Source organism: Vidua chalybeata, chromosome 18 (assembly GCF_026979565.1).
Source record: "Vidua chalybeata isolate OUT-0048 chromosome 18, bVidCha1 merged haplotype, whole genome shotgun sequence".
In the NCBI taxonomy this organism is placed as follows: domain Eukaryota; kingdom Metazoa; phylum Chordata; class Aves; order Passeriformes; family Viduidae; genus Vidua; species Vidua chalybeata.
In genome coordinates, this window is record NC_071547.1 from 10,110,391 (window position 1) to 10,133,271 (window position 22,881).

The following is a 22,881-nucleotide window of genomic DNA, read 5'->3' on the forward strand; positions in this document are numbered from 1 at the left end:
AAATGGCTCTTTGGGGAATGCACCACTCAGTGTAATTCTGAATGAATCATAGAACGTTTGGGGTTGGAAGGCACCTTTAAAGCAAATAATGCCAAACAGCTTTACTTTATTGGACTTGAGCACCAATTCCCTTTGCTGAGCTTTGAAATGAGGGCTTCTTCATTGTTCATCAAATTCTGGATGACAAACTTGGGTATGGAAGGAAATAATAAAATCCCAACAAATGCTTTCATTTTACTACAGATTTGTCCTCTTCATTTTTCTCTATTTATTTTGTTTGGCCTCTATGGATTTTCCAGTACAATCAGTCCCTGTTCTGACACACTTTCTGATTGTCTTTACTATCCCTTTTCCCTGTGCTATCATCATTCTCCTCTCTCCATGTGCTGAGATAAATCTCACTGATGTAAGTGCTCTGCAACACGCAGCCTCTACCATTTCACTCTGAATGCAGAGATACAGGAAGAGAATTACACCTTACAATAAAAATAAAACTCTTGTGAAAAGACTGCCATTTTTAAATGTTCTGTCTAAATTCTGCAGTGCTGCTTTGACAGTCCTGAAGACTGATGTTCCAAACCTTTCTAGTCTGTGCATGACTGGGCTGTGGCTTCCATTGCAAAGCCACATCATTGGCATTTGGCAGCACATCATCAGGAAGAGCTGCCTCCCACCAGTTTAGGATATGTGTTACTGGGATAGGAGGGAAGGGGTGAGAAATTTCCTCATTAAACCAGTAGAAAAGGAAACTCATGGTTCTCAGCTTCAGCAGGGCCAGTTCTACACTTAGAAGTGTCCTGCTGGTGTGGATGTACGGCCAAATCCTTATACCTGGCTGGATTATCCAGGTAGCTGGAATCATGTCACACACAACCCTTCTATAGCCCCTCCATGCACTATTTTGAGAAGGGAAGTTCTGCTCTGTGCATTCTTACACTACACTGCTCATATTTGTTTGTTTTTCTCACTTCGTGAGAGAGCCAAGACAAGCAGCACGCAGCAGTCAAGTGTTCCTCTGTGATTCATCTTCCTTGGCAGGCAGAGCATGGAAAAACCAGCCCCATTGTAAACGAGACAAGTGCCTGGGGAAAGCAACGCCTCTGCCATGGCTTTGTGTCTCCACGAGAGGGGTGACCAGCCTTGTCGGAGCAGGAACAGAGATTTCAGTCCTCACAGGCAGCCCTTGGCAGGGCAGGGCTGGCACAGGGAGCTGAACACATCTGTTCTGTGCTGGCAACGTCAAAGCTACCCAGGGGTTCTGTGCCTCCTTATCAGTTTTGTCCATCTTCATCACGTTCTCCTTCAGTTCTCATGCCCAGCTGTCTTAATCTTTCCATGTCACTTCCAAAACACTTCTTTTGTTTCAGAGCCTGTTATTCCTGACAATATCACCCTTCCTGCCTGCTGCAAAAAACCAAACTAGCCCAACCAACCAAAACCAATCTGTGTTTTAAACATGCTCGTACTTCTGCAGAGTTAACTGGGAAGACATTAAGGAAGGCAGAAAACAATGAATGTGAAGAACATATTTTATGTTCTGCCTGTGGGCATTACTACCAGCTTTTGCAGTATCCTGTATACATCCCTATCTTACAAATATAAAAAAAGTGTTCACATTTTGTATCAACTTTAGGCTGTAGGTAAGAAAATCTTTAGAGTCAAACTGCAGACTGTGTGCAGGCTGAATTTATTATTCAGTTTTTGTGTGAAAAGGATTAAAATGTGCAGAGTAAATATATCCAACATATATGCCTAGAGCAGCCATTCAGAAATAACCCCAAAACACTGCTGTAAATAGTTAACCTGTAATGTATTTTTTGTACACAGTCATAGAACTGTCCATCATCATTCCTATATTTTTATTTTAATGTCAAATCACATAAATTCATCTTTAAAAGGCCTGAAAACAAAATCTGGTCAAAAGGAAGATGAGTTGTGTTACAAGAGTTACAAAAACCAGTCTCTTTCTACCTCTCAAGGCTCACTGGGGTGTATGTAAGGATCAAACTACTTCTTCATGATCTTCTGCCTCATATTGGCAATGAGATGGATTTGCTTTTAATGGAAGAGCTTTCAGGGCAGCTAAAGCAAGAAACTGACATCCTGTAGTAACCATTTTGTGGCAAGCACCAGTATTGCTCAGAACATACAGCAAGACCTCTTATTCTCACTAAAAATCAAAATTTAATATAATGTACAGGCGGTGGTTTTTAAACTCAAATTTATGAAATAATTTGATGCATTAAAAAAATGGTAAATGATATTGAATTTGGATTATTATCATCTTTCACTCCAGTCACATCCTGGCCGGGAAGTGATCTCACATTGCATTGGGATGTACTAAAAGTGCTGCAAGGTTTCTGTGGCTTGGGCTGCTCTCGTGTCAGAAAATGCTCCCTGACATTTGCATGCCAAGTGCTTTGCATACAGAGGGTTGAGTCTGTACAGCACATCATGTGCTTCAGAACCAGTTCTGTGCCCTCACCCTGCCTTCTGGGCCTCTGCTTCCTTGATGTTACACTCTCATGGTCCTTAATGAATGGCAAGTTCACTTTGTAGCTCTTCTGGCAGCAAACCCTAGGACATGACCACCTTTAAAATAATGTACACTGTGCCTTCTCCAGGATGTGAGACATTCTATAGGTGCTGATAAAACCCTCTTAATATTACACACTTGATGGAGCTATCCTGGTATAAAATTTATTTCTCTTGACCGCAAGGGGAAAAAAAAACCCACCACCAAAGTCTATTTGTAAGAATGCTTTGTTATGTTGATCTTATAGCTGTGGAAACCACCACAGAGCTGAGTGATGAGGGAACACACCTCATGTTAGCTGGAAATGTTATAGAGAGACTACAGAAAAAAACACTTATTCCACAGGAATAAGATACAACATTGCTTTTTCTACAAAGCTGCTGGAGCACAAGATTTCTTCCATTTGCAACAGCAAGATTTATGGAGTATTTTCCAGACAGTACATACTGCTTGTACATACTGCTTGTACAGCAGCAAAATGGTTATTCTGCCACCCATGCAAAAAAAAAAAAAATAAAATGCAGCTATTATCTGAATTTAGTGAATGCTGAATTAGGTTGTTTGGGGGGAAAAAAAGAATAAAGAATAAAGAAAGAAAAAAGGCATAAACTCTGTTCTGATGAGTTGTTTTCCCTTGTTATTCAGAAACCCATCAGGTAACATACCTGCAGTCCAACCTTCTTAACCATCTTTTTGTTTATGGACATCTTTTGACACCTCTTCATGTTTTACCTGTAGGGATGACAAAAACTATTCTGTAAAATCTTGCCAACTCAGTAGTGATTGAGCTCTCTCTTCCAGAGATGATGCAATTTATGCTGCCCTGAATGAGACATCCTAAAGAAACATGCTACTTAGTATTCCTGAAAATTAAAGTTTCTTAAAAGAAAAGCAGATTTTTAGACAGGTTTCAAGATAGGTATGCAAATACAAATGCACCTAATTCATTAATCATTGTTGAAAAGATAACCTTTGTTCTTTCAGCTGTGAAAAACCCCAGCCATCAAGTAGAAGACAATAAATATTTTTTACATTAGATGCTTATAAAAATAGTGTATTAGAAAATAAGGTAGATTATGAAGAGAGTCTGTTTTCAGTGCCATGCTGTGCTAGTGGCACAGCTGTCAAGTCTGGTGAATTCCTAAACCTACTGTATCACTTTGGTATTCTTCTTTTAAATGTCATGTGGAATTTAATGCATTTAACACCATCAGGTATCTAATTACATCTCTGTGTCTCCTTATCAGCATCCACCACCACTCCAGACACCCTCAAGCAGCCCTTCACTGGCTGCAGTTTCCAGACTCCCCCTCTTTGAGCAGATATCTCTCCAAAAATACCCTTTACTGTTGCTGCCTCCCACCTCAAGTTGAATGCTTTTCTTCTCCATTCTTGCAAAGTCAATTTAACTCACTGTTTTCCTTCAAATTAACATCTTTGTCCTTCCTACTGCTGCTTCATTCCTGCCTTGGTGCCAATCCCCTGGAGAGACAGACACACCCATTTTCTCTGTCTTATTCCCTCCAATCACTCATGCAGTAAAACACCTGTCACACTCCTTGGCAGAAATCCCAGTGTTAGCTGTCATATCCTAGATCATCCTCTGAGGTGCTTGGTGTGTCCCACATGGTAATAAGTGACATTTCCCTGAGCACACAACACACCTTGAAGTTGTAATCCCCAAATTCAAAAGGTCCTTTTCCTATCTTTTTGGGCAGCACTGCATACAGAAGAGGAAATGGCTGCTGAATGGTGGCTGTGTTAAATAGCAGCCCAAGCGATTTTTACATGGTAAAAGTCAGAGCCCTGCTTGGAAGAGCTCAGTCCTTTCATTCATCTCCACCTGGAGCAACTGAAGACAAATAATCAAGCTTGTCTGTATTAATAATAATATTTTTGAAATATTAACTTCCATAGATCTGAGCTAGTCAGACATTAATTAGAAAAGAGAAAAAGGCAAAGAAGGATTTAGTAATTTCACCTGACTTTGATATCTATGCCTTAGTTAATCATCTGTGAAATAGGGTACTATATTTACCTGTTCTGCAAAGATCTAACAGTGATAAATCAGTTGAAGAGGCATTGATCAACCTAAAAGAAAAGTCCCAAATTCAGGAATAAGTTTTATAAGGAAGATTCTTTGCACAAATACTTATATCCTCTTTTAAAAAATACATTTTTTTTATGGGGAAGTCAAATCTAAACTGCTGGAAAGCTTTGGGGAAAAAAAATCCAGTTATTGTTTAATCTTTCATACAAGTCCCACATTTTCCTTTGCATTGTGAAGAAAATGTCATCTGAACTGGTCTGCACACATACATTGCTCGTGACACAGGAGCCATGAAAAATTAGGCTTTCATTTTGTACATTTGGATCACATACTCCCTGTCTGTGGAAAATGAGATTTTTAATTTTTCTTAAAATGGGGTGAAGAAAGCAAGCTTAGAACTCTAATTGCTCTGTAAAACCTTTGACTGACTGGGTGGGGACTGAGTGATAAATGGTACTTCCTCAGCAGTGACCTGTTGTTCTACCACAGCTGCCACCACTGCAGCTTCAACATTTACCTCTGTCAGCATGATGTAACATTTTAACCTTTGCACTAATGCAGCTCCTCACTCAGCCACCAAGCACTGAAAAATCCAATTTATCTAAGCAAAGGTACCACTGGACAAAAGGCCTTGTATTGAGTCGTGAATTCTTAAAAGAAATCTTTCTGTTAGAGTCACGCTCAGCTGTATCTACAGATTATCTGCCTGCTACAGAATCTCGTTCCCAGCTTTGAAATATAAATATGTACCCATGTGGGTTAGGGTTGTGTATGCTCTCAAAATTATGTCTGTATGAGCTACATGAAGATTTGTGAATTTGGGGTATGAGGCTACAAGGCAGCTGTACATGTAATCCATTAATTGTTTTTCCTTCTAGTCTGTTAAATTGTATTTGCACTTGAATATAGTTCCAGCAATATATTGTAGCAATGAGTTCCTAAATTTAATCATGCTTGAAAACACTTCCCATTGCTTTAAATTTTCTGCCAGATAATTTAATTTGGTGTGCAGTAAATCTAGTGTCAAGGGAACTTGTGAATAACCACTCTCTAATCACTTTTTTCCCATGCACTCCATGACATTAGAGACATCTGTCATAACCTTGTCTCCAGCCATTTCTCTCCTGCCCTGAAGAGCCTCAGTCTGTTTAACTGGTTCTCATGTGGAAGTCATTTCAGATCTTTACCATATCTCACCACTTTTTTTTCAGTCAAACTTTACTACTTGTGAAACTTTACTACTGGCTGAATGGGAAGGACGGAAACTGATAAAGTTCTTAAAGTTCTTAAGTGCTTTAAAATATTTATATTTTCCATAAATACTTTCTTTTTAGCCTCCTCTTCATTCTTAGGGTTCTTCTTGCCTTTTTGACAGCTCCTGAACAGTCCCAGAACTCTTTCCAAATGGCTCCAAGAGCTCCTTCCTGAGCAGTAATTTAGAGTGTAGCAGAGCATGCTGTCAGCCTAATAATGATAATATAAATATCAATTAAAAGGTAATTAGTAGTACTAAATGGTAAACTGCCTTTCTGGTCCAGTTTGACTTGGAAGGAAACAAAAAGATTTAAGATCACCTAATTTTGTAGTGAACTGCATTGAGAGCCAGCAGATAAAGACTCTGTCAGGTCTATCAAGTGGTCAGAGGCAAAAGGAAGTTTGCAACCAGGAGCTGCAGAACTGGAAAACCTGGGGAAAATCCAGGGCTCTGTGCATTTATACTCTGCTGCCAGCCTGTACCTGGGAGATTTGCTGACAAACTCTCCTTTATCTCAGTCTATTGTTTGGTCCCCATATGTAAAGGGGTCAAAAAGCCATTCACCACACACACCAGGACTGCTTCTGTCCTCCAATTTCTCAGGCTAATTCTACATAATGCTACTCTTATGTCTCTGCTATACATAGACACATTTTGTCTTGGCTGAGAACACAGGCAGAAAACACAACAGCTTTGGAGAGCTTTACCCTGCAAGTCAGAGCCTAAACTGCTCACTGTTCTTCTTTTCACTGTTACCAACCACTCATGAATAATTTAAATGCACGTTATGTCAATATTATTGTATTGACTAAAAAAATGTTGAAAACCTAAATTACTATTTACTTCTGTCAGTATAAAAGTTCAGAAGCAAGAGATCTTTTACAAAATACCCATCACTGTCATACATAATTGATAGAATAAAATCAGCTACTAAATATCACTTAATAGCTGGCTTTGTTCTGTAATGATTATGTATATGGAATTCCTGTTGAGTTCAGTGGGATAACCCTTCAAAGGAAGGCTGTAGGAATATACATACATCTATTACTAAATGCATTTAATTTGCATATTTATTGGCCAAAAGAGAAAAAGGGAAGAAAACACAGATTTGGCTGTGATCTCAGTATTTTCTCCTGGTTCTGCAAGCTGCAATAAGAGAGGAGAATGCTGTGCTGCTGGTCTGACTGTACCACTCCCTGCTGACTGCACAGGGACAAAGTCAGTCCAGGATTTGTTTATGGTGCATGGCACTGAATTAATAACATTCCACTGAAACGGTTATTACTTCTTGAAAGAAGAGAAACAACAATATACAAAGGACAAAAGATCCCCAGCACCATGCTCCTTCCCCATGGATTCCAGCAGGTCAGTATGGAATAGGTCAAACTGATGGATTTGAGAGCCAAAGCTTCCAAAAGCCAGTGTGTGGCACAGAGCTGTTGGAAAAGGCATTCACTGCAAAGAGGAGAAACCAACATGTTACATTCTAGTCAGGGAAAAAGCCCAGCTGGCACCATGTGGGCTCAAACAGACACATCCAATTATTTCTGTAGAAGGAGCTTTAATTGTCCCAGTGGGTTCTAGGCATCTCTCAAGGTTTTTCTAGTATTGATACATAACTCTGTGTCCTCAAAGAATATTTTTGGATGTGAAATTTCCAATGGGGTTATCTTGATGATGTGCCCTGTGCTTTCAAATCTAGGAGAATTTTGACATTTGTCCCATTATGGTGTGGATTCTTGGGGATTTGGATTCTATAGGAGCTTCTAAGTTTTGCATTTAAGTAAAAACAGTGTGCAAATTTATAATGTTGAGCTCATCTTTTTCCAAACCAAGATTATTTTTGGCATTCAACTTGTTCCATGTAAATATATAAAGATACATTTGCTGAGCAATTGGGTTCATGAACTTCGAACAGACCAGACTGTGTTAGTGACTAATCCAAGCTACAGAGAAACAAACATGGTACAAGCACTGTCTTCTCTCTCTCTTTCATAGGCCCACTTTTACCTTGGCTGATTGAATTTTAATTTTCACATGCTTTTCTTAAAATGAGCCCAGTCCTGAAAGCTGCATCACATAAAACATTTTATGCAGTTTAGAGCTTGCTGAGTGAATCTCAGCAAGGCAAATGATTGTGCTTCAGCACATACACATACAAGGTGTTCTTCAGGATTCAATCATTTAATGTTAAAATTTGCTGTCAGTAAATACAGCACCACCAAGTCCTGGAATTCTCAGAATACAATTCCAGCAGCTGAACAGCAGCTCTGGGTGTACCTGTGATGGGTTTTTGTTACTGTGGGTTTCACTCATGTCCTACCATGGAGGGTAGGACATGAATCTTCCTTCAAACTTACCTTTCTGCTCCAAGGTGGTTTGGAATCCAGACACTGGCATAAACAGTAATAAACCACTGTAAGGTCATCTTTTATTTCTTCTTTCCTTTCTCATGTGGGAAAGAAGAAAGACTGAAGTTAAAAAAGGAGTATGTGAAATGAAGGTAGAACAAATAAAACTGTGTATTGTTTTCATCACACTTCATCCCCTTCTTAGCTTTTCAAAGAATACTTAGATGCATTTCTAAATTGTTAATGACTGCACTTATTAGCATTTATTAATATTGAAAGTTGGATAGTTCTATGTTTACCAGGACATATAGTTTTCATTTATTTCTAATATGCTTATCATTTATAAATGATAAATACAGTATTATTTGTATTCACAAATTTATACTACTGCTTATTATTAGCAATTAAGTATTTATGTGAAACCAGATTTGGAGGCAGAGGAAATAATGTGACTGATTTGTTTGAGAAGAGATGCTGACACACTGCTGGCATTCCATTCTTGTTTTCACTTGTTTTCTGTTGGAATCATGCCACTGGAGTTGGTAGGATTATATACTTGAGGCCAGAGTTTCAAGATGTGCTTCAAATTCAGTTTTTCCTGGGTTACCATGTTGTCGGCACAGAAATAGAAAAGATTAAGTTGAAAAGATTCACCCCAGTGAGAAGAGTCTTGGCCAAAGCAGTGTAACAGAAAACTGAGCTTTTTGCAGGCTGTGGATGCTGCTCATTCACTGCATGAGTCTCTTTGACCTGTTTTTGTTTTCTTCTTCCATCACACTGTCTCTCAGGAATATTTTGTTACTTTCCTTTTTTTTTCTTTTTTTTTTTTTTTTTTTTTTTTTTTTTTTTTTTTTTTGTACTCTCAGGAGATATTTAAATTCCTTTTTTTTTTTTAATTAATGGCTACATATTGTTGTCTCAGTTCATGATTAGAGCATAATGGCATCTCTGATGACTGTGGAGAGTGAGTTTTCCAAGTTGAGAGTCAGTTCATGAGAGGAGGGTGGTACTTGGGAGTGACAAAAGCCACAGCAAAGTGATGAGAAAAGGCTGCTGGAGGTGGATGAGCTGTTGAGGCACTAAAACTCCAAAGGTCTGTAACCTCCAGAAGTCTCCCTGTCCTGTTGAGCAAGGATTTAATCATCACCCAGTGAGGGCTGGTAGGTGGAGGACAACTCCAGTGTTACAATGGGCAATAGAGGTACAGTGGGAGCCAAAGGACTGAAGACAATTCAATGATCAAATGGAGAGAAGACCTGAAGAAGGTTGTAAGTGATAGGGGTGGAGTTGTGAAGAAACCCAGCTACTTCTGCTTCTATTTTATTCTTAGTGCTGTGAGGGTCCCACACTGGGGAAACAAAAACATGGCACAAGCTCACCAGGTTTTTTCTTTTCATTTCTGAGGTAGCTGTGAAACCTCTTCAGAGTTCACTCACCTTCCTCCTGTCTTCTAAAGGTTCTCTTTTTTAAAACCACTTCAAGCACGTTTCCCCCCACGCTTGCAAAGTTTACAGCTGCTCACTTACCCAGACTTTAAGCATCATCCCTTTCAAGTCCATCCAAGGGAACCACCTCAATAGCAAGGAATGACAGAAACTGGAAACTGTTGCTTTTTAAAATCACTGCCCTCAGATCACCCAAAGCCCTCTGAGCTGACTTACATGTTTATTTGTTCCTTTGACTCCTCCACATCAGAGGAATATTTGGGTGGAACTCAGTTTTCTCATGTGCCCCAAGCCTACTGGGCTGCTTTCTGTGTGCTCTTCCTCTTCAGTCATTCCTGACCAAGTATATGAAAGTATTCTCCACCTTGCTTCACAGAACTGAGGTAATGCCTGCCAAAAATCATCACAACTTGGGTAGTGTTCTGATCCTACACTGTTGAATTGATTGATTTCTCTGTTGCCCACCAACTTAACTTTTAAAGGTGATTTCTTCTATATTCAAGAGTTCAACATTAGTATCTCCCTCTGCAATATGATAACAAAGGACAGCAATTCCCCAGTATGAACTGGGAGAACTTTCCCTTATCTCTTTCAGCATCACACAGGTGAACTGTTGAATGTCTTGAGCTTGGCATGACTTTGTCCAGTCCTTGGTTCAAAACCACCCTGTCTAATCCTAATTTCTAATTTCTAGCAGTACTGGACTCACAGTGTGAGCTCAGCCGTCACTGTCCTGCAGCTGCCTGTTCACTGCTGAATTCCACATGCTCTTGGGAGGCTGCACTGTTGAGGAAAAGGGAAGGTGCCAGTGCAGCCTGTCAGTGAGCTGGAGGGAACAGGCAGGGTATTCCTGCAGGAGAAGGAAATAAGAAATGACTCTGCTGTGCTGCCTGTGGGATAATAATAGAGGTTAAAAAAAAATAGAACAAGCAAAAATGATGGCAGTGAAAGGGATTTGGCACACAGGTACTCTGCAGCCTCAGAGTAAAATGGTAAGTAAGGATGTAGCAGCAAATCCAAGTCCAGGGAGCATCTTACCCCACACTGCAGGACACATCCCTGCCAGTGAATGTGCTGCTGACTTTTGAATGAGACTGTATTGATTCTTTTAAACACAATCCAGGCTTGAAAGCTGGGCCTCATTTGTTTTACTGACAAGTAATAACTATCTTTTCTTACCAGAGGAGTTAAAGCACCCAAAGGCCACAAGGTGCTCATCACTCTTGGGCACAGGATATGATGATGGTCTCTTGCTGATGGTCCTGTGCACGGCCAGGAGCTGGACTCTGTGATCCCTGGGGGTCCCTTGCAACTCAGCACATTCTGTGATTCTGTAATTTCAGGCACCAAATTCCCCAGTTCTCAAAGGGAGAAGATGACTCCCTCCTTCCTTCTCAGCTACAGCAAAAGAAGTATAAAACAGAACATTAAACAGCAACACAGCATATAAAAGAGCTGTAATAACCATTTGGATTAAATACACCAAAATACCTACCCATAATTTCATCTTTTTGGGGTATTTATGAATGATTCTCAAGGTTCATGGGCTCTTTAAAAACCCCCAGTAAAACAAACTCAAAATTAAAATACAGAGATAACCAATGCACTCTTCTACACTGTAGATTTACCACATATTGCTGGAACATGACATCAAATATTTCTCCATTTAAATTCAGGCATCACAATACCCTGTTTATACAATAACTTAATAAATTTAGCTGGGCTGCCTATTTGACAAGTAGGCAAGAATCCTTCATTAAAATGCTAATGTAATCAAGGTGAAATTTGGAATACATTTATTAAAGTAATTGAGCTTCAGTCAACTGTAGTCACAACAGAGATTTTCAAGTGCCGTTCAGACAAAAGGATATGTCTAATTCTACTACATTAATATCTTTATCAGTGTGAACATTAAAGGAGTTTTCTGAGCAGTAATAATGTAGTGTGGAATAATTCCAGTTTTCTCTGCAGGAATATATTATTACAGATAAGGGTCAAAGACATGCACAAAGGAGTGACCCAGCAGTGCACTGCACATACAGAAAATTGGTTCCAAGTGTATTTTCAGTACTTGGTGTAACTATGCACTTACTAAATTACTCTGGAAATCCTTTAGAGACTCAAGGTCATCAGTTAATTGACCATTAAAGTGTTGGGGAATTGAACTTTTACTGCTAAGATTTTGGATTCTTGGTGCCTTTGATTAAGAAATTACTCATAAAAATAAAAGGAAATACTAAATTTGTCTTAGTGCGATAGTAATGTCAGAAACTTTTTCATCAGGGTAAGGACAAGCTAGATATTTACTAGGGTTTTTTTGCATAGTTTCTACTTGCTTAAGTACCCCGGGTCATCTGCACTGCCTTCAAAGAAATCACAATAAGGTTGTATTTGTTGCAGAAGGTAGAATTTTATAGTTGATAATGTCAGATCTACGGTGTGTAAAAAACAAATTCAGGGGAGAGATGGTTATTAAAGCACTGATGTGATGCCAAACCCTTGCCCAGCTCAGCGGGTTTGGCTCCAGCCTGAACAGATTAGCCAGGAAAATGGAAAGAAAATTGCAAAGTCCTTGGCTGCTCTACTGTTTGATGCAATCCTGGTGTCACCAAGTGCTTCAGCCTCTCACTCTTCCTGCTCATCTCCCTCTGCCCTGTTCTCTGAGGCTGGAGTTGCAAACAATTTATACAGCTTGATTCTCTCCCTGGGGCTGAAGATTCCTGGTGAACAAATATTTCAAGCAGTAAAAAAAGTAATTAGGTAGCTATCAAGCAATGTATACATATATATTTCTCTGATCATGGAAATTTTTAGCCACCATTTCATAAAATAGGACACATTTTTTTTTAAATCCTTCCAATCCCCCAAAATATATGTTGAATGTATCTGCTTTAGAACACATCAGACTCCACTGGAGCTGTTGCTGCATTCTAATGGCTAAAACAATTCTTCCATGTCCCTTAACTTTCTGACAAGGTGCTGTAACAGCTAAATAGCAAATAATTGTGAAACTGCAGGAACTGCCAAGGTAAAGGAAAATCCATATGTACACAGTGCTTTTCTTATTTACAGAGCACACACAGAACAATAGGAGAGCAAACCCTGCATTTCTTATAAACTGTCAGCAGTGATACTGATTTACACCAGTTCCATTCTCTTATCAGCAAATACTGGAGCTGCTGACCATTCCACTCAGTACTGCAGGGCATTACATTCAACATTACAATTTATATCCATGCCAGTATGTCCCAAATTTATTTATATTAGGATCGTTCTATCACCTTTCCTGAGCAGTGTAAGGCAGTCTCATTGCAAAGGAGAATTAGGGCATTGTTCACTTAAAAATTATTCAGTGAGTTATTACAGGGCACACACATTATCCTGAAATTTATTTCTGAAATTACCAAAAGCCCTGAAGTTGAATTTACGTGGCAGTGAGCCTGAGCCAGCAAGTCCTACTATTGAGCTCTGCATTTGGGTCATGCTCTAAAAGCTCAGCAAGTGGACAGAAAAAGCTTGCAACTACTCACAGTTCAAATATGAATACTAATGCAAATGAATTATAAATTTTGGTTTGGTAGTGTTCACAGCCAAGTTAGAGATGCCCACACAAGGAATCAGGAACACAGTGGTGACTGCTCCCATTCAATGCTTGAAGAATTACATACTAAGAACCAAATGGGTAAACATTCATTCACCCACTTTTCTTTAATTTAGTGAAGACCAGATGATAAGGACATTAAAAATCTATTAAATGCAGGTACCAACCCCCAGAAACTCAGACATCTGTGATCATTTACCAGGCTGAATCACTGATGATTCTGCCAAGGAACTCAAGTAGCACCACATCAACATCTGTCTGAAGACACACAAACAATCTGGAATACCCACATTGTTTCAGATGTTGATTCCCATTTTATTCTCCTGCAGATAAGTACAATATTCTGTACTCAAGTGTCTATTTAAAAAACAAAACCAGGATTTGCATAATGAGAAAGATGCACATTATCCATGGAAATCTGACCAGGAAATCAGTCAAAAAACAAGTTCAAATAAGACAGCAAATTTGTGGTACAGTCACAGAAGGTTGTGTGGCAGGAAATAAAGATCTTCAACAGTCAAAACACCACCCACACTGTGACAGGAGATGTCACAGGTAGATGCATTCATGTAGTACTGCATATTTAAAGTGTCTCAGAGTGCTGTTCAATGAACTACAAAGATGTTAAAACACAGATGTTGCTTCCATTGTGAAATAAGAACTTCTCGTTGGAAAATGAGGAGGCTCTCTAACACTGAGAAGCCCAAGCACATTTGGCTTCTAGGAGTTACAAAAAACCTGTCTCAGGAGGAGTACATAAACAAAGGTGAGTGGGTGAAGTACTTCCAGAGCAGCACCAAAGAGTCAGTTTTGTACTGATAAAGGGCAGAAAAATAGACCTGTGAGATTTCAGAGCTTTGTTTAAATTTTTCTCCAAAAAGCTGTGGGTAAGCTATTACCAAATCTTCAAAATAAAAAAAAATCATGTGGCGATTTCTGGGGTTTCCATTTTCTAGCTGTAATAATGTACAATAATGACTTTATGTTCATAGTACCAATAAAAACTCACTGCTTGTTAAGTGGAATTTCAGGATCCTCCACCAGGAAATAATGCTGCTTCAAGATTTTCATGTGAAAGTAGAAAACAATTCTCATAACTTAATGGCTTGCTTTACTACATTAAGGTATTTACAGAGCAATGACATTTTACTGCTAAATAACAGAAACCTCATTTTACATGTCAGCATTGTTCTAGCATGCAGTGACAATGTGGCATTGGGGTACCAGGAATGTGGAATTACACTGTTCTGTTTAGATAAGTAGTGAAATCAAATAAAGATGAACTATTTCCACTCAAGAAATCTCAAAGCATAAAGAAGTATTTTTGCCTAAAAGGAAAGGATTTGAGACTCAAAGGAACAGCCTCTGGAAAGGCAGAAATGCTGATAGGAATAGCAGTCTTCCCAGTGATTGATGATAGAGATAACAGTTCATACATCCATACACTTAAATGGCTGTCTTTCCCCATGACTGCTGTCTAATTAATGTGAGCCATCATTCATGTAAAAGAAAAATTTTGCTTCTGGAGAAAAAAAAAAATGCTGCAAACTGCCAGTAGTGACAGTGCTAGAAACATGCCAATTAGAGTGATTTCTGCCAAGCAGCAAAAGGGCACAAAACACTGGTTTCCAAGCAACTAACATTATAAAGTATTAAATACACTGGAAACTAAAATTGGCAGATAAACACTTCACCTTCTCAGTGCTGCCTCGCTTTCTTTTTGCTTCTCAACTCTACATTGCCTCTCCTGCCTGTTCCTATAGACTCCACTGTACCTTCCAGGAAATATATGCACTAAGGGATGCCAGCTTATCACACACCTAAACACTAAACACCTTCTGTCTGCATATATTAGAGTAGCACTGGGACAGATGCACAGGTAAGGACAGACAAGTACTCCAAAAATAACACATTAAAGTCTGTCAGTACAGGCTGCCATTTCAATCACATTGAAATGGTTTTGTACTAAAGGGAGAGCCACAGCCACTGTCAGGAAAAGCAACTGGAGAAACTGCTCTTCAGGTTACAGTCAGTCTGTGGTTCCAGGCAGAAAGGATGGATTAGGAGAGGCTGGGCTTTCTGCATGCAGAGTGACTTTTAGAGATCTGCCTTCAGGAAACTGAAACCATTTTAAAGAGCAATCCAGTTCCTAATTTAAACCAGAAAAAGCAGCCGGTTGAACACTGTTGAACTTCCAGCAGTTTGACATTTCACTTTATCTAACCAGCACAGCCCAGGGAAAGAGAAGCACAGGAGGCATTTCCCTCAGACTCTGGCTAATTCCATGCAGAGGTTCCATGTGCCCTTTGCAGGGCTTGGCTGGCTCGTGGAATGACACAGACACTTCTGCAAGCCCAAAGGGGTCAATTCTTAGACACTGAGGATGACCACAACTTGCCATTTTTACATGGTACCTGTGCTTAGATGACTGTCCTTGCAAAGACTCCAGTTTCTATCATTTTTCATACCTCCTTTTTACACACACACAAAAAAATGTTTTCAGCCAGTCTCATTGGAAGCAATATGCTTCATTTTAAATACTATTTTTTTCTGAACAGGAGTATGTCCAGTACACTTGCATGGTGTTGATGGGCTGAGTTGGTCTCAGAAGTGGTTTATGGCAACCTGCCTTTATTTATGGATTAAGCACTACACGTTTCCAAAAGATTTGTAGTATCTCTTGCTGTGTAGCAGCTCTTAATGCTTCTGCAATTTGTTAATTAGAAAGACTTCTACTTTCTTGGTTCTCATACAGTACATCCTCATGCAAGCAGGGATTACTTAACATTATTTCTGGATCCATTTACAGGTGTCACTGGAACAAAGCAATAAGACAGGATCTCCCTCAGCGCTCAGTGGCATTTTGAAGGGGCTGTGCTGTTTGAGTTTACTCAGTTCTAGTTAAAATAGCAATAGAAATGAAAACATAATTCTTAGCTCAAAGCCACAGTTATTTGAATGCTCTTGAATGCTCAAGGACAAAGGTGGTGTCTTTCCTGCCACACTGTATTGCATCCACTGAATCCAACACTGGGAAGTACTGAGCAAATTCCTTCCCATGTTTCCATGCTGTGTGGGGGTGGAAGGATAGCCAGGAGGGAACAGGGGTCTCCTGGAGTGACTGTGCCCAGGTCATCAGGGAACACTTCATACCTGGCAATAGTGACTGATAGTTTTGAAAGATGAGTAGTTTGCATCCTGTCTCATCATCCTCTTTTATATCATCATGAGAACTCAAGAAAATGTAAGAGAATATTACTGACAGGAGGCATGAGGTCATAATTATAAGGTTTATCTTTAGTTTAATTATGTTTTTAATGTGTAAGGCAGAATATTAAAGCTGTATGAATGCAGCTAAGTCTGTTCCAGTAATGACTCCTCAAACATTTCTGAGATAATTTTAAAATTCCTACTGCTCTGCTATGTCACTGTGATCATTAAAAAAACTTCCTCACACTTTTTTCCATTATACTCTTTCATACAAACAAGCTGCAAGATCACAGACTCTACTTCCTGTGAATATGTATCAATTAACATCCAATTAAGACAACTGCTGGGTGTCCTTTTCAATCAGGAGGAAAAGCAGCAAAAACCAAATCCACAAAGGTCATTTGTATTCACTGGCTCTCTGTAGTAAATATTAGCATGCTGCTCTGCTAGCCTGACTACTTTAATTGAGATTAAAAGTTGCTGCCCTGAAGAAGAAAACTCCAGTATTCTTCTTTATTTCTTGCACTTTCCATTCTCCTTTTTTAATGTCTGAAATTATTACAAGAAGCATTGCTGACACAGCCTTTGATCCAAACCAGCAGCATAGTCATTCTTATTTGAAATTATCTTCTCCTGCAACTTCCTATTTCAATATTTGGCTAAAACGTCTGTGGGGTTTGATTTCTTTGCCATTTTTACTGTTTCTTTTTTTTTCTAGATTTAGCCAAAGTAACAAACCCTTAATGTGAATGGCTAACACGTTTTCCTTGTGAAACTGTTTCCACCCAGGCATGTGAACTTAGTTTTGAATGCAGCTGCAAGTTCAATTTGTGGGACTAGATGAAGATGGCCAAGGGATGTTTAACAGGTGGGGGGTTTCTTACTTACCTGCCCTTCAAACTCTGCTTGGGATGCTAAAATTAAATTGGGCTCTTTCCATCTTCTGCATCAGGAATAAAAGGGATTCTGCAACCCAAATTTTATAGCCAAGAACAGTTTCACAAAAACCACGGTCTTCTGTGGGTTGGAGGACAGGTCTGGTCAGGACTGAACAGACAATCCTGCTGATAATGTACATAAAAGACCACAGTCCTTTAAACATGTCCTAAAATATATCAAAGCACATTAAGATCAAATATATTCACATCATTAAAAATATACATCTAACATAATTTTGCAGATTGCATTGCCATTAAAAATTCAGTGGAAGGCGAGTCTGCATTTAGCATAATGTGGCCCAGGAAACAAATGTCCTCAGCAAAATCAGGCTAAACAGTCCAGCTGTTAGAGAGCACAAGTGCACTCCCCTGGAGTAATGGGCTGCAGCTCACAAAAATTCTTTCCCTGGAGATTCTAATTTAGTAGGTAAACTTTGAAATTAGAAATAAAATCAGAGAAGCAGAGGCAGCACTGAAGTCTAGAAGAATTAGTAAGGTGAGTTGGGTATTTACTTCCTCGAGAGACCCAAAGTTCCAGTTGCAGCTGTAAAAGTGACAATCTTACATCCCCAATTTGGCTTTCATAATTTAGCCCTGAGAGTAGTAATATTTATCCACCTAATACCTATTGGTGCTGCAGAGATAAACAGGACAATGCCTGCACATAACTTGAGTACTAGGCATTAGAAGATTTATCAGATTAGCATTCGTAAAAGTTTAAGAGAGTGGAAATAAGATTTAAAAAAGAGAAACAATTCCATTAAAATAGTAAGAACAAATATTACTTATATGTAAAAATCCTGTAACTTGCATTGAAATGAGTGGTCCATCTTGCTACATTTAAATGCCTACAAATCAGTGTTACTATTTAAGCTTTTAATACCAATTAAATGAGGGGAATTTGCATCCTACAGAACACTTGCAGCTATTTCTCCTCCTACTCATTTGAAAATAAAGAATGCAAAGCAACCAAAAGCAAGCTCCAAGCACCTGCAACTCGTAGATCAAGAAGTAAAGTGATCTTTGGCAGGTTATCATCAAAAGAACTTTAACTTGTCCTCAAGGAGACAATCCCTCTGAAACTTAGCAGAGAATGATGACTGAAGGCAAACATAACTAACAGTGCATTTATTGCAAAACCAAGTCATGCTTTACTAAAATGGCTTATCCAGCCTTCAAAATACATTGGATTTATTATTTTGTTTACAGTTTAATACTATTTTCAGTTAAGTTTATCAAGGGAAAATCCACTAAAATTGATTCAGTTGACTAAGTGAATAATAAAAATAATTGGGGACATAGAAGGATAAAAAGGGAAGTATGTGAAATCTAATGTTACCACAAGTAAATAGTATAAAATTTAGAAATTGCTCTCACATAAAAATTTGGGAACATTTAAACCATATAAATTTCACTTCATTGTGAAATGTAAAGCTCTGGTTTCTCTACAGCAGTACATGCAAAGAAACTGGTTTAACTTCTTTGACTTTTATGCAGTTAATCTCAAACAATGCAAGAGCTTAATTTTTCTTCAACTTATGCTGATACAATATCCCACGTTGCCTTGACTGCCACATTTGCTTAGATTTAACCTAATTATTAAGTCTTTATATAGATGTCTGTCTTATTGCTGCTTGCTTTAATTCAACTTTTTTCCCCTAGTGAATGCTCTTCAAAGACTTAAAGTCTCAGAAGCTTGTAAACACTCGTGTAATTTGTACCCTGCTGGGGCTGGCAGGAGTAATTTGTCAGTTTTATTTGCAGCAGGCTGTAACTAAACCCTGCCAGATGTAAATCATCTTTTTGTACTCTTTGCTGTTCAATTGCAAATTAATCTCTTTCCTTAGATTAACACTCCCATCAACGAAGTCAGAAGATTCCAGAAAAAATTAGAAAATCCTGGAGTCACCAAATCCAAGGTTTATGATGCAGTTTAGTAACTATTTAAGGTAATTCTGAGAAAACAGAGTGAGTGGTCTCTGTAGGCAAGTTTGGAGTGCAAGCAGAACTTGTGAGTGCCACAGAAAAGCAGAATGAAGCCTCAGGGCTGTCAGCTTAAGCACCACCTGCAGTGGCAATGGTGACATCTGGGTGACAACACATTTTTACATATTAAGAGTACTCGTGCCTAAACGGGAGTAAACTCTGCCAAACTAGACAGACCCCCTGCATGTGGGTGCTTTGTTTCGTTTGTTTGGTTTCTAATGGTTATTTATTTATTTAAATGAGACCAAAAGAAATGTCCTGCTGGACCAGAAGTTTCTTGTGTCTCGTGGCAATAGAAGATGGTTTCTGGGAAAAGATTGTACAACCTTGTACAGCCCTGGCTGACTAAAGTTTCCGTGTGCTTTGGGTTCCTTCCCTTGACTCGGATCCATTCCCAATTCTTTGAAGGGGAAGAGCATCTTCCCTGGTTCCTGTGGATCAGACTGAAAGTCACCAAATTGAAAATAAACATTACAGCATTAATTAAGAACAGCTCAGCACAGAGAAGGTATGTGCAGTCTCAGGGTTTGGTTTCAGTCACCAAATATTTTCTGAGCTGGTCATCACCTGTGACAGCATCGTGTCATCTCACCAGCATGGAAACAAGTCTGAGTTCAAGTTTGACAGAGACCTTGCAGGAAGTTGAGTAACCACAACCTTCATTAAAATACCAGGCAGGGAGAAGAGCTTGTTCAATAGCCCAGACTTAAAGAATGGCTGCTGTGAGTGCTCATGGATTAACAAACTACAAAACTTATGAATAATTTTCAAAACCAAGTGGTGTAAATAGATTTTTCTACTGAGATGCAAACTGGAGCAAAATTGGCTCCACCAGTCTGGTGTAGAAAAACTTTGTATGCCAGGAAGTGTCTTTGGTGCACAAAGAGATTCACATAGGAAGTACCTGTGCAAAATGCATGTATGCTTAATAAATTGTTATGCTTAAATGCTTAAGAAATGTAACTTTTCTCTTGGGAGACTATTATATAGACTACTGTGTCTGACATAAAAAGAATATCCAATTTCCAAACCTGGGAATAGAAAATTACTTACTTGTAGCTGCTTTTCCCTGAAGGTACACTCTGTCATAAACCTCTATTCTGGGTCTGTGCTTTCACCCTCAAGGAAGGCACAGACCCATAACAAGCCCTCAAGTCAGACAGAAACACAATTTTGGAACTCCCTCAACCATCAGTTTCTTCAAGTGGAAAAAACAGACACATTCCTGCCTATTAAAAAATATTATATAGGTAGATTAATAAAAAAAGACTTCAGATCACTCAGCTGTGTCTGGAGTTCAGGCTAAAAAGACCATGAAAACAGTAATTCCTTCCTGCACTAGATTTAGATCAAAGGGTTCATTCACTGATTCCAAGCAATCCAAAGCTCCAGGGCCCTAGAATTTGTGTCCACGTATTAAAGGTAGAGCAAATGCACAAAAGAGGAGGCCCAGCAGTCTCAGAGCTGTGGCTGGAGCACTTGCTCTGCTGTGTAGCTTTTGCACAACAGAGTAAAGCCTGAGAAAATTCAGGTACTTAAAAAAAAATGGAGGAGAACATTTTGCTTTTTGGAATCTTGACTTAAGAAGGCATAAGACTTTTAAAAATTGTGTTCCTATCTAAGATTTCAGCAGAACAAAGGTTCAAAATGTAAGGAGCAGTGACTTGGGTACACAGGCTTCACCTGCTGGAAATGCCAACCAGAGATTATTGGACACATTCAGCGTGGAGAGTCTCTTACACTGAACTGTGCAAGGAAAATAAAAATTAAATATTTGTCATCACATAAATTTAATAATCACAATTTGACTTTTTTCCCCCCAGAGATCAAAGTTATTTATTGCAACAATTTGTAATAAAAAGCAGGTTTAGAATATTAAATGTCTTAATCTGTGGAAATAGGCTTTCAAAAGTAGACTGGATTTTAGAAATGAGTTACTAGACAAAGCATTTTAAAAAAATTACTTCCAGCATAAAAACATAAATGTTTGTAACTTCATTCCTTACACTCAAGAACACAACTGATCTACCCATAAATAATGATAAAAGACAAATAATTATTTCCTCTGATAAGCCCTTCTACATTTCACAATACTTTTGAAGGTAGAAAGGAGCCAGATGGATGGAACAGACTTTGAGGGTGAAATACCTTCAGAGAAGTTGCTTCAGAAGCAAATTGGTTTTAAAAACTGAAGTTTTCATATTTTGGGCAATATTCAACTTGTATCAGGGGACATGGCTTTTGAGAGTTCAGTAGAAAATCCAATAAATTCTAAGTATTTGAACACCCTTTGATCTTTTTTCTCCTTTTCAGTTACCCTTTCCTTAAGGCTGTCTTCCCTGGCATGTCTGTAATCCGGAACAGCACCTGCTCAGCACCATCCCACAGCACAAAATGTAACAACACCCCAAAATCCATCCATCAACTTTGTGCCAGCTTTCTCATCACCTCTGCTACAGGAACAGCACGGAACACTGGTTATTTTGTTGGGTTTGTTGTTGTTGTTGTTGTTTTAATTACACATTGTATTTAAAGAAAATATTAGAAGAAACCTGACTTGGATACTCCAGGAACAGGGAATTTCCAGTCTGCTTTGTTCACGACACCTACTTGGTGTTGTTTTCCAGAAGCAGCCAAGTGTTGCCAGCAGAACCATTAGTTCTCCCCTGATGAGACAATTAGAACAAATTAAGAGTGTGTCAGGCTCGCTCCCCTCTGAGGGGCAGGAAGGTGGGTGGGAACGGAGCCCTCAGGTTTCAATGGCGGGAAAGCACCAGAGCAGTGACCACGGGAGACGTTTAACCGCGATCATTTAAAGTCCTTGACGCCACAGAGATCGAAAATTTGTTCTCTCAGGCAAAACATTTCCTTTTCTCCTGTCTCTGGCCAGCGAGCTCTGCCAGGCTCTGGGGAAAGAGCTGCGGCCGCCCCTGCCTCCCTCAGGGACGGGTCCCTCACTGATGCCCTCCCCTCAGGCCCTGAGGGAGTGACTCCATCTCCTTCCTCTCGGGAAACAGAAGGGAAAAGCTTTTTTCCTCGGTATTATCTGTCATTACAACGGCATGAATTGGAAAGGTGCAATCCGAGCTTAAAAGGGGACGTAATTATAGAACAGTAGAACTCTCTCTTTTTAATTTGCCGTGCAGTTATAAACCCAGAAAACACTGCTGGAGTGTCTCGTTTGTTAAACTCAACAATACATTATTGTGACAATCTGAACAGTCTTTGCAGCTTGGCTCTTGGTGGGGGTTTTTAGTGCTTTCAACTTAAGAAGACTTTCATTATAGCTCATCTAATTTGCTGCAAGCCTGTTGCAGTGATCATTTCCTGATCTTAAAAAAGGCAAAAAAAAAAAAAACAAAAAAAAAAAACAAAACAAAACCAAAACAAAACAAACAAACAAACAAAAAAACACAAAAAAAAAACCAACCAAAAACCCCAATAAATAAATAAAAAAAAAATCATAAAGTAATACATGAGACGTTGTCATGAAGTGAGATTACCTAAGG

At 39.1% G+C, this 22,881-nt stretch overlaps 3 long non-coding RNA genes across 4 annotated transcripts; all 3 read right to left on the reverse strand.

The window, feature by feature from the left end:
• Nucleotides 1-1,671: 1,671 nt before the first annotated feature.
• LOC128797429 (uncharacterized) lies at nt 1,672-4,627 on the reverse strand. The gene is made up of 3 exons (XR_008434126.1): nt 4,575-4,627; nt 3,202-3,268; nt 1,672-2,577 (listed from the first exon to the last, which is right to left on the reverse strand). It is a non-coding gene; the product is annotated as an uncharacterized LOC128797429 (long non-coding RNA).
• Nucleotides 4,628-5,927: 1,300 nt separating this feature from the next.
• LOC128797430 (uncharacterized) lies at nt 5,928-11,229 on the reverse strand. The gene is made up of 3 exons (XR_008434127.1): nt 10,817-11,229; nt 8,202-8,290; nt 5,928-6,050 (listed from the first exon to the last, which is right to left on the reverse strand). It is a non-coding gene; the product is annotated as an uncharacterized LOC128797430 (long non-coding RNA).
• Nucleotides 11,230-11,321: 92 nt separating this feature from the next.
• On the reverse strand, nt 11,322-22,295 carry LOC128797428 (uncharacterized). Of its 2 annotated transcripts, none has more exons than XR_008434125.1 (4): nt 21,983-22,295; nt 19,699-19,803; nt 17,337-17,509; nt 11,322-12,357 (listed from the first exon to the last, which is right to left on the reverse strand). It is a non-coding gene; the product is annotated as an uncharacterized LOC128797428 (long non-coding RNA). The 2 variants fall into 2 exon arrangements; XR_008434124.1 differs by having other exon boundaries at nt 21,930-22,295.
• Nucleotides 22,296-22,881: the final 586 nt, after the last annotated feature.